The sequence below is a fragment of the Tribolium madens genome, unplaced genomic scaffold, assembly GCF_015345945.1.
Source record: "Tribolium madens isolate multiple individuals breed KSU strain unplaced genomic scaffold, Tmad_KSU_1.1 Scaffold_91;HRSCAF=231;Tcas5.2_LG7, whole genome shotgun sequence".
Classification (NCBI taxonomy): domain Eukaryota; kingdom Metazoa; phylum Arthropoda; class Insecta; order Coleoptera; family Tenebrionidae; genus Tribolium; species Tribolium madens.
This window is the reverse complement of record NW_025401063.1, coordinates 7698626-7711475: the sequence shown is the minus strand read 5'-3', so window position 1 is coordinate 7711475 and position 12850 is coordinate 7698626. Positions and strand designations below refer to the sequence as shown.

General features: G+C 30.8%; 1 protein-coding gene across 3 annotated transcripts in view; it reads right to left on the bottom strand.

Annotated features, from left to right (window-relative positions):
- The window catches only part of LOC123011439 (protein madd-4), a 112182-nt gene extending 99960 nt beyond the window's left edge, over positions 1-12222 (bottom strand). For 2 of the 3 annotated variants that reach the window (XM_044408864.1, XM_044408865.1), the window contains exon 1: positions 12069-12222. The gene's annotated coding sequence lies outside the window, so the exon portion shown is untranslated. The remainder of the gene's footprint in view (positions 1-12068) is intronic. The other variant, XM_044408866.1, reaches the window with a different exon arrangement.
- Positions 12223-12850: the final 628 nt, after the last annotated feature.

Here is a 12850-nt window from a genome sequence, read left to right as displayed (position 1 = left end):
TTTAAATTTTGATTTATTAATGTAACTTATTTTATACTTTTATGATTTAAAAAACTGGTCAGCTTTTGTTGTAAAAATAAATTTAACGTCTTAATGTTAAACGATGGTAGGAGCAAAGAGAGTAGTCTATCATATTTAAATGTTCAAACCCTCGAGGCCCACAATCTAGCCGTTGACAAGGGAAAGATTGTTGAACGAGGCTACTGACAGTTTTATGTGTTATGTATATTAGCCGGGGGTAGATTTTATGCTATTATATCATCAAAGAATTGGCCCAAGACAGCACCCGAATAAATATTAAATTGATCTGTTGATTTTATTTGACGAGAGAAATGTTGAAATGTTGTCTGAAGTAATGGTTAGAATAAATATACAACTATTAATATAGGTATATACAGCGTGCGCCAGAACTCGCGCCCCAGAAAAAAAAATTCAAGTAAGATAAGATACAAAGAACATGGAAAATTTTTTTTTTAATTCTGTCAAAAAATTTTTGCATTATTTTTTGACATTTGACATTTTTTATGTCTATTTAATGATACTGATGATCTTGTATATGTTGTTTTACAATTATTTAAAGGTACAAACATTTTGCCAATAAAAACAACAAATAACATTAAACAGAGTTACAATTTAGGATACAGCTTCCTTGTTTCCTCTTCTAATAGCCTGTAGCAAAAAAACTTGAAAAATTATTTTTCCAACAACAATAAATAGAGTCAAAGTGCAAAATTTAAACTCTCATAACTTCGAAATGTTTATGAATAAAAAAAAATAACATTTTTTCTATATTCCTGATATCTTACCTTAGATGGCATTTTTCTCTGGGGCGCGAGTCTGGCGCACCCTGTATATACAGGATGAATATAAAATATGGAACCAAGCGTGTTTTTTCAATTAGGTATTTGCCTCCCGAAAATAATAATTAATATGAGTTAAAGTAATATAAAAAATGTGATCGTATTTTGAGAACGAAATTTTGTTTTGTTTTGTTTGCGATTTTTTTTGGCAAAATTGTAATTTATCTAATAGCGATTTATGCAACAAGTTGCAAAATGCGCGTGTTTTCACTAAACGTGTACACGTCGTGTGCAAAAAACAGCCATTTTGCATCATGTTTCATACAAGATTTTGTCCAATTTGGGTGTGAAAAGCATATGCATCAAATTCGAATTTTAATTCTGTGATTTTAATAGTTTTCCAAAATCATACTAGTGTCGGGACGTTGCTATAAAAATAATGTTATTTTTAGTTACAAGTGATAAAATAATGTAATATTTTATAACTAAAATGACATAAACTGGATTTTTTTTTAATTAAATATAAATTAGGCAATTGTAATCCTTAGATCATAACCTTCATGAGAAAAATGGCTTCATAGTGGGTTGCCATTTCAAAAATAGGTATAATTTTTTTTTTGTAAAACTCAAAAACAGAAGAAAAATTTCAAAAAAATTTATACTCGATAAAACATATTTTTATTGTACTTCATTATTCATCAACTAGTTTTTCCAAAAAATAAATAGCAAAACGTTTGGTTCCATACTTTTTATTCACCTGGTATGTATGTATATCGCAGGTGCGTTCCGGCTTCCAGTCAACAATTACGAGAGTTTTCATAAGCGATGTTTGCAAACTTGGGTATAATTATGACAGAATTAAAAAAGTTTCTTCCTAAATGTGTTATCGTAATTAAAATGTTCTCGTAAACAGCTTTTGTAAATTCCTAAAGAATAAAGTTAGCGTTAATTTGAGTTTCCTTAGCGTTTTTAAGACGGTGGTGCAATCATGAGCAAATAGTGTCAATGGCGACCCATTCAAACATTCCAGCAATTTCTGCACCTCGTTGCTACCGTTGATTTTAAAATTTTTATTAGGTGCGAGATAGTAAATAAAACGTCGGCGAAAGAAATCTGTTTAATTAAACGAAAATGCAGGTACGGATATAATTAATTTTAATTATTAACAAAATATACACATTGCAGCACAGAATTTTATTATATTTACTAGGATGAATACGGAATAACATTAGATACAGGTGTGTACTCGAGCTAATCCAAACCCTTTCTCCCTTGAATTTCACCGAGTGTCGCTATAAATCAAGTAAATGATCCATAATTTTCACAATAGGATCATCGGACATTATCGCCGCGATGAATATCGACCATAAAAAGAATCAATAAAGCGTTTCATGGGCGGCCTCTACTCAAAACACCGTGGCGTGGCTTTAAAAAGAAGTCCTTTATTAGTCGCACATGCAACAATGACCAATTTAAACACTAACAGGAAAAGTTAAAATATTTTTTTGTCAAATGGTACGTGCCTGTTGACATAAAGCAACAGTAAATTAACATTGATGAATTAAATTTATGAATTTATAGAAATAGTAGATACATATCAGTTAAATCATAAATGTCTTTAAAATGTAGAACAAAGCTACCGGTAATGAGAAATCTTTTCATTAAAGATTTACTATGCATTGTAAATATGTAATAATCTCAGTAATTTTTACCGCCTTTATTATTATATTATGACAGACCACTACTTAAAATAAGCAATAAATAATAGCAATAAACGTCAATAAACAGAATTGCGTAAATACGACTTACACAGGGTTCGCCAAAATTGTTACAAACAAAAAACTCATTATCAAGATTTTCTTATTTTTATTTCAACTAAAATATTAAGCAACGATTCAGGTCAGAATAATGTTAGTTAATCAATATAATTCTTCCTTACTTGTTCAACCACCTTCGACTAGGTTACGCTTTGCACAATCATAAACTTCAATAATTTTTGGTACAATTTAGTTGATTTTCTTTTTTAAATCTAGGTTAAAGGATGCAAGAGAAGAGCTATTTTCACAACTTGCAATATAAACTGTAAGAGAAGAATTTTTTTGGTTTGGACCACCAAAGAAATTCGTGAATTATGACTTAAGATTGCTTTTAATTTGTTTAAATAATTTTAGAAAGTGATTCTTGACAACAGATCAAGTAGCTGCTTATATCTGAAAAAAATGCCCTTGCACAGTGTTTTTTAACGACCGAGTTAAGTCGCTAACAGAAATCACGTCATTTAAAAGTCCTGTAAGATTTATCGATAAACACAACTGTTGTACCAAGAACGATTGATAAAACGATTACCGAAAAATGCATGATTTTGTACGCTGTATTTTAATTGAGTCGTGTAAGTGTCAAGTTCCAATGATGAATTGCGGGGATGAAGATTCTCGACAGTCTCTGTGTTAATATGAACAAGACATTCTGGCTGACATTGCAACTTAGAGGAATATTTATCCAACTCCAACTTGCATTGTTGGAACTAATTGTTAATCAGTAAATATTCACGAGCCAACTGTTGGCATTTACAATGAGGGTAAATCTGCTAAATACACTTAACACCCATTCATGAGCCCTGCATCTTGCGATGTAGATAACATTGTTACTCCAAGTCAACTCATGAGCAAATAATGTTATCCAGTCTTACTTCCGTGTTTCGTTGAAACTGACACCGACAAAACGTGCACTAATTTTTAACTCGGAAACTTTTTAAACATGAAAGAAAATGAATCAAACTCCGAAGATAACAATCAAATGAAACAAGATATAATCTAAATTAAAATCAACAAGGAAAACCACCCCTGACGGTATCGCTGTGCTAGCCACTAATATAGGGGTACAAGGTTAACGAGAAAATTAAATCTAAATTAATTTTGACATGTCTCAATTAAGGAGCATTTATTACAAACGTGAGAAAGTTTTAATTGAGGAATAACTGAACTGACTTAGGTAAACTTTCTAGGGCTAGGAATTAACATGTAATTACAAATCAAGCACTGGAAAATGTAATTTCTGGCTATATTATTCACTCTAGTTACTTACAGTTTGCCCTTTACGGGATACTAAAATTAAATTACTTTACAAAACGTCTAAATTTGATGTATTTCAAGCGTTTTGTATAAATTGCACAAACACAAAAAATTTAAAGAGGGAAAATCAGGTGCAGCTACACGAATTACTGCAGTCAGTTTTCTCTCTAGTGCCTGATTGTGTGAAAATCTCGACAGAAAATATGCCCCTGAGAGCCGTGCTAAAAGACCACGCAGGGGCCGTCGCTCCTCGCAATGCGGGTATCAGAATTTTTCCGAATCTATGGCGAGCACATAAAATGACCCAATTCTCTGCTCCCTTTTAATTAACCGCATCGGGAGAACCATCCGGTTCTGCAAATATTGCCTTTCGACATCAATTCCATCCAAAACAACCGTTGTGATGTAATTTCTTTATAAGTCGCAGCGGGAGTTGCAGATAATCAGATGGTATCTAAATATCAGCGATTGTAAGAAGCCGAGCGGACGCTCGTTCAGAGATTAAAAGCTCGACAGGGGCAAATTCGCATTAGTTCTGGGCAAATCTTTAATTAAATTTGATTATATTTAAGAACAATTGGGCCACAGCAGCGTTGTTTGTCCGTCGAGGCGCGAACTCGCTTCGTTGAAGAGATGATTAGTCTCAAACTGGGAATTTTAATTACAAATCTGTCACACGCAGGAGTTAAAACATCCCCCATTTTACAAACATATGCAAGCTGTTGAAGCGTGCCGCCCCTCTACTCAACACCACTTCAGAATCACAGTTGAAATCACTGCTTTTTTCAGCAGTGCACCTTCATTCTGGTTTTGACACCGCGTAAATTATTTTGACGTAACAATAAAACGTGAAGACTTTCTCTTTATTAACAACAACGCTAACTGCTTCAAATTCTATGAGCAGTCGTGATACTGTGTCGACAATACCAGATCCATATAAGGAAAATTGCCTCCAGTCAAGAACGCCGTTATGACAGATAAAAATGCAAATCACATAAAAATTTGTTTTGTCTCAACCACGAGCTTGGAGTCAAAGGTAATCCTCTTGATCTTTATTGACGAAAAAATTATAAATTGGCTTTTATGGTTTTACTTAAGATTGGGTACAAGCTGAACGTTGAGCTTTATCGGACAAATGATGAATTGACTTAAGATGAGAAAGTTAACACGAAATGTAACATTTCGAATTTCCAAAGCTGAAACTATTGAAACTGAGTACAAATCTCAAGTTCGGAGAGTAATTTGATATCATTCAGGTTTCTTATAATTTAAAAAGAACAAAGAAAACCTGTAAATTAAATAAAAACTTGTAAACAAACTTGCCAGACATAAAATCCCGAAAATTTATAGCTGAAAAATTAGATGTACAAAAACATTTTTCCTGTTTTTTTCGACACTAAATTAATTTAGAAATATAGTTTTTGTGCATTTTCAGTTTTCACCACAATAATGTTAGTTTTTGTGACTAAAAAGTATAATAAAGTCGGCAGATATAAATAAACTGATATATCGCTTTCAGAATGTAAGTTAATAATTGAGAAAATACTGTACCTATTCGTGATTTATGTAGTAATAGTCTCAGTGTCAGTAATCTTTCACTTTATTTCTACCCTGTAATTTAACATCATTACGTAATCCTTTATTGTACCCTATAATTTTAATGAAGTTGTAACGTGCATGTTTAGCATTTAATAATATAAAAAAGGATTATTAGATACTAGTAACATAATAAACATTCTAGTTTATTCTCGTTCGCCAAAAATTATTTCCTAAAAACACATTTGCAATTTAGATATATGAAACTCATTAAAAATGCACCGAATTAAAAGAGAATTATTTCAGTAGGTATATGTATCAGAAGTATTTGCAGGGAAAGGTTAGTAAGTTCAGTATCAATTTAACTTTTCTGTTTTTAACGACTTATTTTCATGTTAGTCACTTTACAATGTAAAACTATGCAGTAATAATGCAACTTAAGCTTTGAATTTAACCAGGAAAATTATACGTTAGTAGAAGAATATTTTATAGTTTTGATAAAAATGGAAAATGGAAATACTGATTTGCAACAAGTTATTAAAAAAATCCATTTTCTTGGTAGTGTTAAAATACTTCTATTGTAGTTGCAGTTGCAGTTGCATTTTTTAGTCTGACAATTACAGGCTTAAATGGCATACTAAAAATACTAAATTACAAATTAAAGTAAACATTAAGCGTTAATGAGCTTATTTTCACTGGTATATTTTAATTTAAGTATATCATGTCATTTTTAGGTTTATTCAATTATTTTAAATTTAGTTAGAGAGAGTAAAATGATTATAATTGCTAGACAAATGCAGCGGAAAAACCCATTATTTGAAACAGTCCATTTTCGACATTTATGTGGAATAATTTTAGGCGGCTGTGAAAATTAAAAATAATTCTTATTTTCACATTTGAAAATGAATTGTGAAGAAAGTCCCTGACGAAAATTAAATTAACGCCAACGACTTATTAAAGCACTAAAATGACGTCATTTGGGTGATGGAATAAACTTATTCTAAACGCAAACTAGAAAAAATACATACCAGGTAAATAAAAAGTATGGAACCAAACGTTTTTTGCTTAAACTACATATTTATTTTTTGGAAAACTAATTGATGAATAATAAAGTACCTACTATAAAAATGTGATGTTTTATCAAGAATAAAATTTTTCAATTTAAGATTTACAAAAAAATTTATTTTTTTAAATATAAATTGCAACTCATTAAAAAACTATTTTTTCTCCTGAAGGTTTATGATCAAAAGATTACAATTATCTTCTTTATATTTAATTTAAAAAAAAAAAAAATTGCATAAATTGCAACTTTGACAAAAACAAATCGCATAACTCAAAAACAAAACAAAATTTTGTTCTCAAAATACGATTACTTACATTTTTTATTTTACTTTAATTTATATTAATTATTATTTTCTGGAGGCAAATAATAAAAAAAAACCCTTGGTTTGATAATTTATATTCGCCCTACCCACCAAATTAAAAAGTGTTTTCTTCGTTAAAAATTAAATTTACAAAAAAAGTTGGTTTTAATATGTTAAGAAATTCATCTACCATTCGAGGTCGACGTATGTATATAAGCAATTGTTTTAAAGAGCGTAACCCGATAATGCAATTCAACTTTTAGCGGTTTTACTTTTTTAGCTCGCCCAAATAGGAGGATTTAAAGAAGATGTAAAGTGAAGACAAAGAATAATTATTTTCCCCGACGTCGGTACAATAATTATACAGAAATATTCAAATGAGTCATTTCAATTTGTGTGTAGTCCAGTCACCTTATTTACATATTTGCAACTAATTACATTCTGAAGATGTTCACACAGTGAAATGAGAATGAGTATACACACGAAACGAGCACATGCACATAAAATTTTAACCGTGCTTTTATAATACTTGGAGTTAGAGAAGTGGAAAAATTCTTATTCTTCGAAAAAGCACACGAGCTTTAAAAATGCATCGCCTGATGCAAATGTGCCGATTTGACAAACTGGTGAGTATTCACTGTAAACCTGTGCAAGGAGTGCCAACTGCACTGAATAAAATTCGAATTGTCTCGTCTTATAACGAACTCAGCTTACGTGGGAGCCAAATTAAAAACCCGACCCCTATTTCATGCTAATTGCCAATCCGGATTTGTTGATTAAAGTGCAAAATCAGCCATCTGTTTAGTGCGACACAAACAATGGTCTCCGTATTTTCACAACAGCAAAGTGAATTCTAATCGGATTTAGTTAATTGCAGTTTATCGCGGAAAGAGAGACGCTGGTCAAACGCAATGGAATTAAAATCGTTTGATTAATTAATTATGTTTGAACGACGAAGTAATACCATTGCTTCAACATGTTGCAGACCCCAGCTTTTATTAAACGAAGCTTTATTCAACAAATGTCATAATTAATTTCGACCAATCTAATTTTTACAGCTTGGCCAACGCCCGAGATAAATAATTCACAATACCGAAATTGGACCAACCATAGAGAAAATTCTTGTAAAAAAAAATTTAATTTGAATATTTAAATATTTATTTTCGCATTGATTAACGAAGCGCTACTGTCGCGAATCCGCAATTAAAAATGAATGCATACCTACACAAAAAGTTACGAGTTTTTTAGCTTCACTCCACAAACTCTCTGTTACAGCTCTAATAAAAGCTTGTAAATAAATGAATTTTCAAAAGTGTTTCGTACGGTAAATTAGAAAAGAGCTTTCTCTCAGGTCACATACGTTTTCTTGCCGCATTTTTAACTAGTAGGTAATTTTTGTTATACCAACTTTCCGAATATTGTGTTTCAACTATTAAAATTGATCGATGAAACAAAATCCATGCGTGATGGTGCGTAGGCGATTTAATTAGCAGTAATAACTAGGTGTAAATTAACTTCCGTGGAACAAAAAACAAGCTAAACTGGAAAACTGAACATCATCAATAATCAGCCACGAAACTAATGATTATATCCATTATTTTTTTAATTGCACTTTAAAGTTAGCGATCTGAAACGAGCTTATTTTTGTAAAATAAATACTACCCATATAGATTCAATTTGGTGCGGTTCAACGCCAGCATTAAAGTCTCTCTTAAATTATTTTCAACACTTAAGTGGCTCGCTATTAAATTTAAAATAATTAAGAGATTCTTTCTTCTTGGAAGAAAAACGCATTAACCTGAATGGACGACTGTGGGTCTTTTGAATGCAGCCATCTTTTTATTTAATTTTATAATATATAAGGGTGACTGAAGAAAATATGATTGGAGATGCTGAAAGACAACTGACACATAAAAGCAATTATGGGAGTTATAAAGTCATAAAATAAGTAGTTAATCGTGACACATATGTGATAGTATTGTTTTTACGATGTTGCAAACTATGTAAATTTTTCATTAGACGTTGGGTGTTAGGAAGATACTGAAATGTGTTTAGTGTTTGGTCAAAATTTACCCAATAATAACAAATAAATTACGTCATATATAATATCCAGAAGATCACTTTTCACAAAAAAGAAAAGAACGTTATTGATTTATAAAGCAACAAAAATCTGACTTTATAAACAATGTGAAGACATTACTCCGGGTGGTCGTTGATAGAAATGGCTTAATAAAAATTTTCTAATTATCAAAATTAATGATGTGTTTAAACGGTAACATGATCTAGTGAAAAAATAAAAATAATGAACATGTACACTAATCATCAAAAACAATAGTACAAAGACCAATTGTAAATAACCATCGGCTTTGTACAATAAAAAAAAAAGATATTAATCGAGCGCAGACGGATCAAGGACTTTACTCCTTTATCGAGACTTTCGCCCAATTCGTTCGATGCCAATATTTTATTAGCTCTTTTCAGACTGTCACTTCTTTTGTTATTTAGTGTACGATCAGCAGAAAGAAACTTGACAACTTTATATGAAAACTTTTCATTCTTTACAAGTATTATAAATATAAAATTAAATGGTGTAAGAATGTCGAGTAAACGAATAAAAAAACAACTCTACATTTAACTAACAAGATGTCTTCTTCTACGAGAAAAATTTACAAGAAAAATTAAATTAATCACATAACCTGCATACTTTGAAAGAAAAATACATCGCAAACACTCTACTAAATTAATCTAACACTTAATTAAAACATATTATAATTATTATTCCAAAACAATTTACAGTCACGACATTTCGTAAAATGTTTACTAAAAATTGTATCATATTTATAAAGCAATAAATTGTAAAAACTGTTATAATCCCAAAATTAGCATACCAAAAAAAACGCTACATGCCACCGTTTTTAACTTGTTTTGCTATGACTTATTTGATCAGAAAAATTTAAAAACTTTACCAACAATAAAATATAAATTTTATAATTTGTCATAATTGTCATAATTGTCATAATTGTCATAATTGTCATAATTAAAAAATATATATACATTTACAAATCCTCAATATTTTACACTCTTTTATGTATCGTGTCAACTGGTTGGAAAGAGGAAAATAGCCTTCAGCCAAACCCTACAAGACGTTCTGCATAAGTACACATCTTGAAAACTGCGCAATATAAATAAAAAATGACACAAAAGCAACGGTAATAAAAATCTCGTTAAAACTTTACGTTTGGTACTCATCCCTCAGGTAGAAACCAGTCTAGCCTCAAAATATATAATATTACCATAAAGCGGCATCTTTTGTAATATATTTTCATGAAGACAAGAGCGAAAGTGGTGACTTTATGGCTATGACATTAAAAAAATATTAGATGCAAACTTTAGGTAGGTATGTTGTTGGTGAATGAATTAATAGCAAATTATTCTCGTATTAAAAAAGAATAAAATAATTAATAATATTAATGATCCAAATTCTTCATTCTGACTCAACAAATAAATAAAATACTAGAATTTTAAATCAGAGCAGGTAGCTCAGAAACAGTAGTAATGTTCAGATAATTTACCCAGCCAAAGGCCGAAAAGTAGTAAAAACATTTTAAACGCGTCCTTACTAAGAAAAAAACTGCTAAATCCAACTTAGGTTAAAACTTGATTTATAGTAAGCATATCGGTAAAGACATAACATATTTTATTCATTCAACTTTATTTTTAAAAAATTTTAAGAAATGAAACCCAATTTTAAAAAAAATAAGAAAATAAAATTTTATAAAACACTCTAAAGATTAATTTAGAAGAATTTCTTGTAAAGAAACAAACAAAAACAACCTTCAAAATTCATATGTAGGTACAGTGATGGACAGTGAATTTCGTCCACCCAATTTCCGTGACAGATTAAAAGTGTAAATTAGTCTTTAGGTTTTCCTAACCTTGTTTCAGAATTTTGATTAACGTTTGTCATATTGACAGAATGCTCGATGCTTCTTGCTACTTTTTACCTTTGTCCTTTGAAATGGTACTAGTGGTAGTCCTTGGTGTGCCCAAAAGTATAGAGACACGTCTTTGAGACATACCTTCTTGTACCAGAATTTTTATTTTATTATGTTCGAATTTGATTAAATTTGACAATACATATTTGAATGTCCAGTTATCATGACAATAAAGCACAGACTACAGTGAATTTTTGTGAATTCACAGAAATTGGGTGGACAAAATTCACTGTCCATCACTGTATGTACAGAAAAACAAAACAAAATCTTTAAATTAAAAATTGATTGTTGTGTAAAAATTAGTTTTTAATAAAAAGTTGGAATATACTTACAGTGAGCGGCAAAATTATGGAATAATCTTATTAAAATTGAAAATATTTAGTTTTGGCAAAATGCCCTAACAGGTCAATTTTCTTTTTAAAAAATACACAATTTGGTTTTTGTAATGATCTCATCGACATTTTTTTAATGAAAACCCCTAATTTTTCAGCCCATTTGGTAGTTCTTTCAATTGTCGAAATGGCAACACCAAAATATTAAATATTACATAAAGTTTTCGGAAAAAAATCATATAAAAAGTGAAATAATATGAACAAAAAACAAACATACAATTTTAAATCAAGTTGACAATATTGTATTTTTTAAAAAGAAAATTGACCTGTTCGAGCATTTTTGTCAAAACAAAATATTTTCATTTTTACTAAATAAGATTATTCCATAATTTTCCCGCTTACTATATTGACTCACGCTGAACAATATGTATCTACAAAAGAGAATATGATATTGTATTTATACTATGTCGACAATCGTTTGTTATGCAGAAGGAATGATTAATAATTGTTATCATTACATATCGCTAATTCTGGTACATACATAGATTTTACTTAAAATAATTTAAGAATTTATTTAATTTATTTATTTACTACCCACTTCACTATGATGCCCATTATAATTAATATTTAAAAAAATTCTATTTAATTCTAATAGTATATTTAATTTTATTTAAGTATTACGGGCACATACATATTTTGCATAAAATTAGAATTCAAAAATAAATTTTTAACCTTGTTGAAAAGTACTCCACTTTTACTTTTCATGTGATATATCATGATTTCCAGAGAACCTATCAAATCATGAAATTTTAATTAGCGTCGTTTCGCTCAACAACCGAAAAATCAATTTTAAATCATTACTTATTCTTTTCCCACTCCCATTTTTTTTGTTTTTTCTTTTATTTTTCAGAAACGCTCATTAATTTTTTTTCGTCAATATAATTAGAGTATAAAAGTGAAAAGTGCTCACATGGGCAAGAACGCCTCGGTCCCACCGCAGCACAAGCCACAAACGCACCCCGAAACCGTGAGGGTCCAACGTCACGCACTGAAAAACCTGAAAACTTTCGAGCTTTGCGAGCACACGTCGCCGACGTTTCGGATGTTTCGCGGCGGGTATCGCGATGCTCTCGTCACCGGAGCCAAGAAACGAATGACGATAGTCGGGAGTACTTGCTTGCGGCACTGCTCGTAGCGTATCCGTATCGACCGCATCAACCCCGTCGTATTGTTGCATTTACATAGTGGGCCTAGTTGGCACTTCTTTTTGATTTGCAATTGTTTCGAAGGACAACGCCACCGCCCGTCGCCCCGATCATCTTTCCGGTTTTGTTTTTCCGCGAAATGCTAATTTCGAGGCGCCCGGAGTTGCTAACAATGCTGCGGTTTGCATATAGAGGGAATGTTCCAGAAGGGAAAGCGGAATTGGGATGGTGCAAGATGTTGATGATTAATGTATTGTTTCTCGGTGCGAATTAAAAAGATACATGAAGAAGAATACAATTAACGCATAACAAATACGTTAAGAATAAAATTTAACAACAATAAGAAGAGAAACTGTATAAACTAAGGTACCAGATGAATCAAAATTGCGTGGCATAATTTTAAACACAAATGCATTGTCTTGTAAAAATTACACATTTTTAATGACAGTCGGAGTCTTGTAGTTTTTGAGTCATAACTTTTTTTATAAACAATTTCAAAAATATGTAATCTATAATTATTCCAGTTATGTATCGTCATTTGTATTTA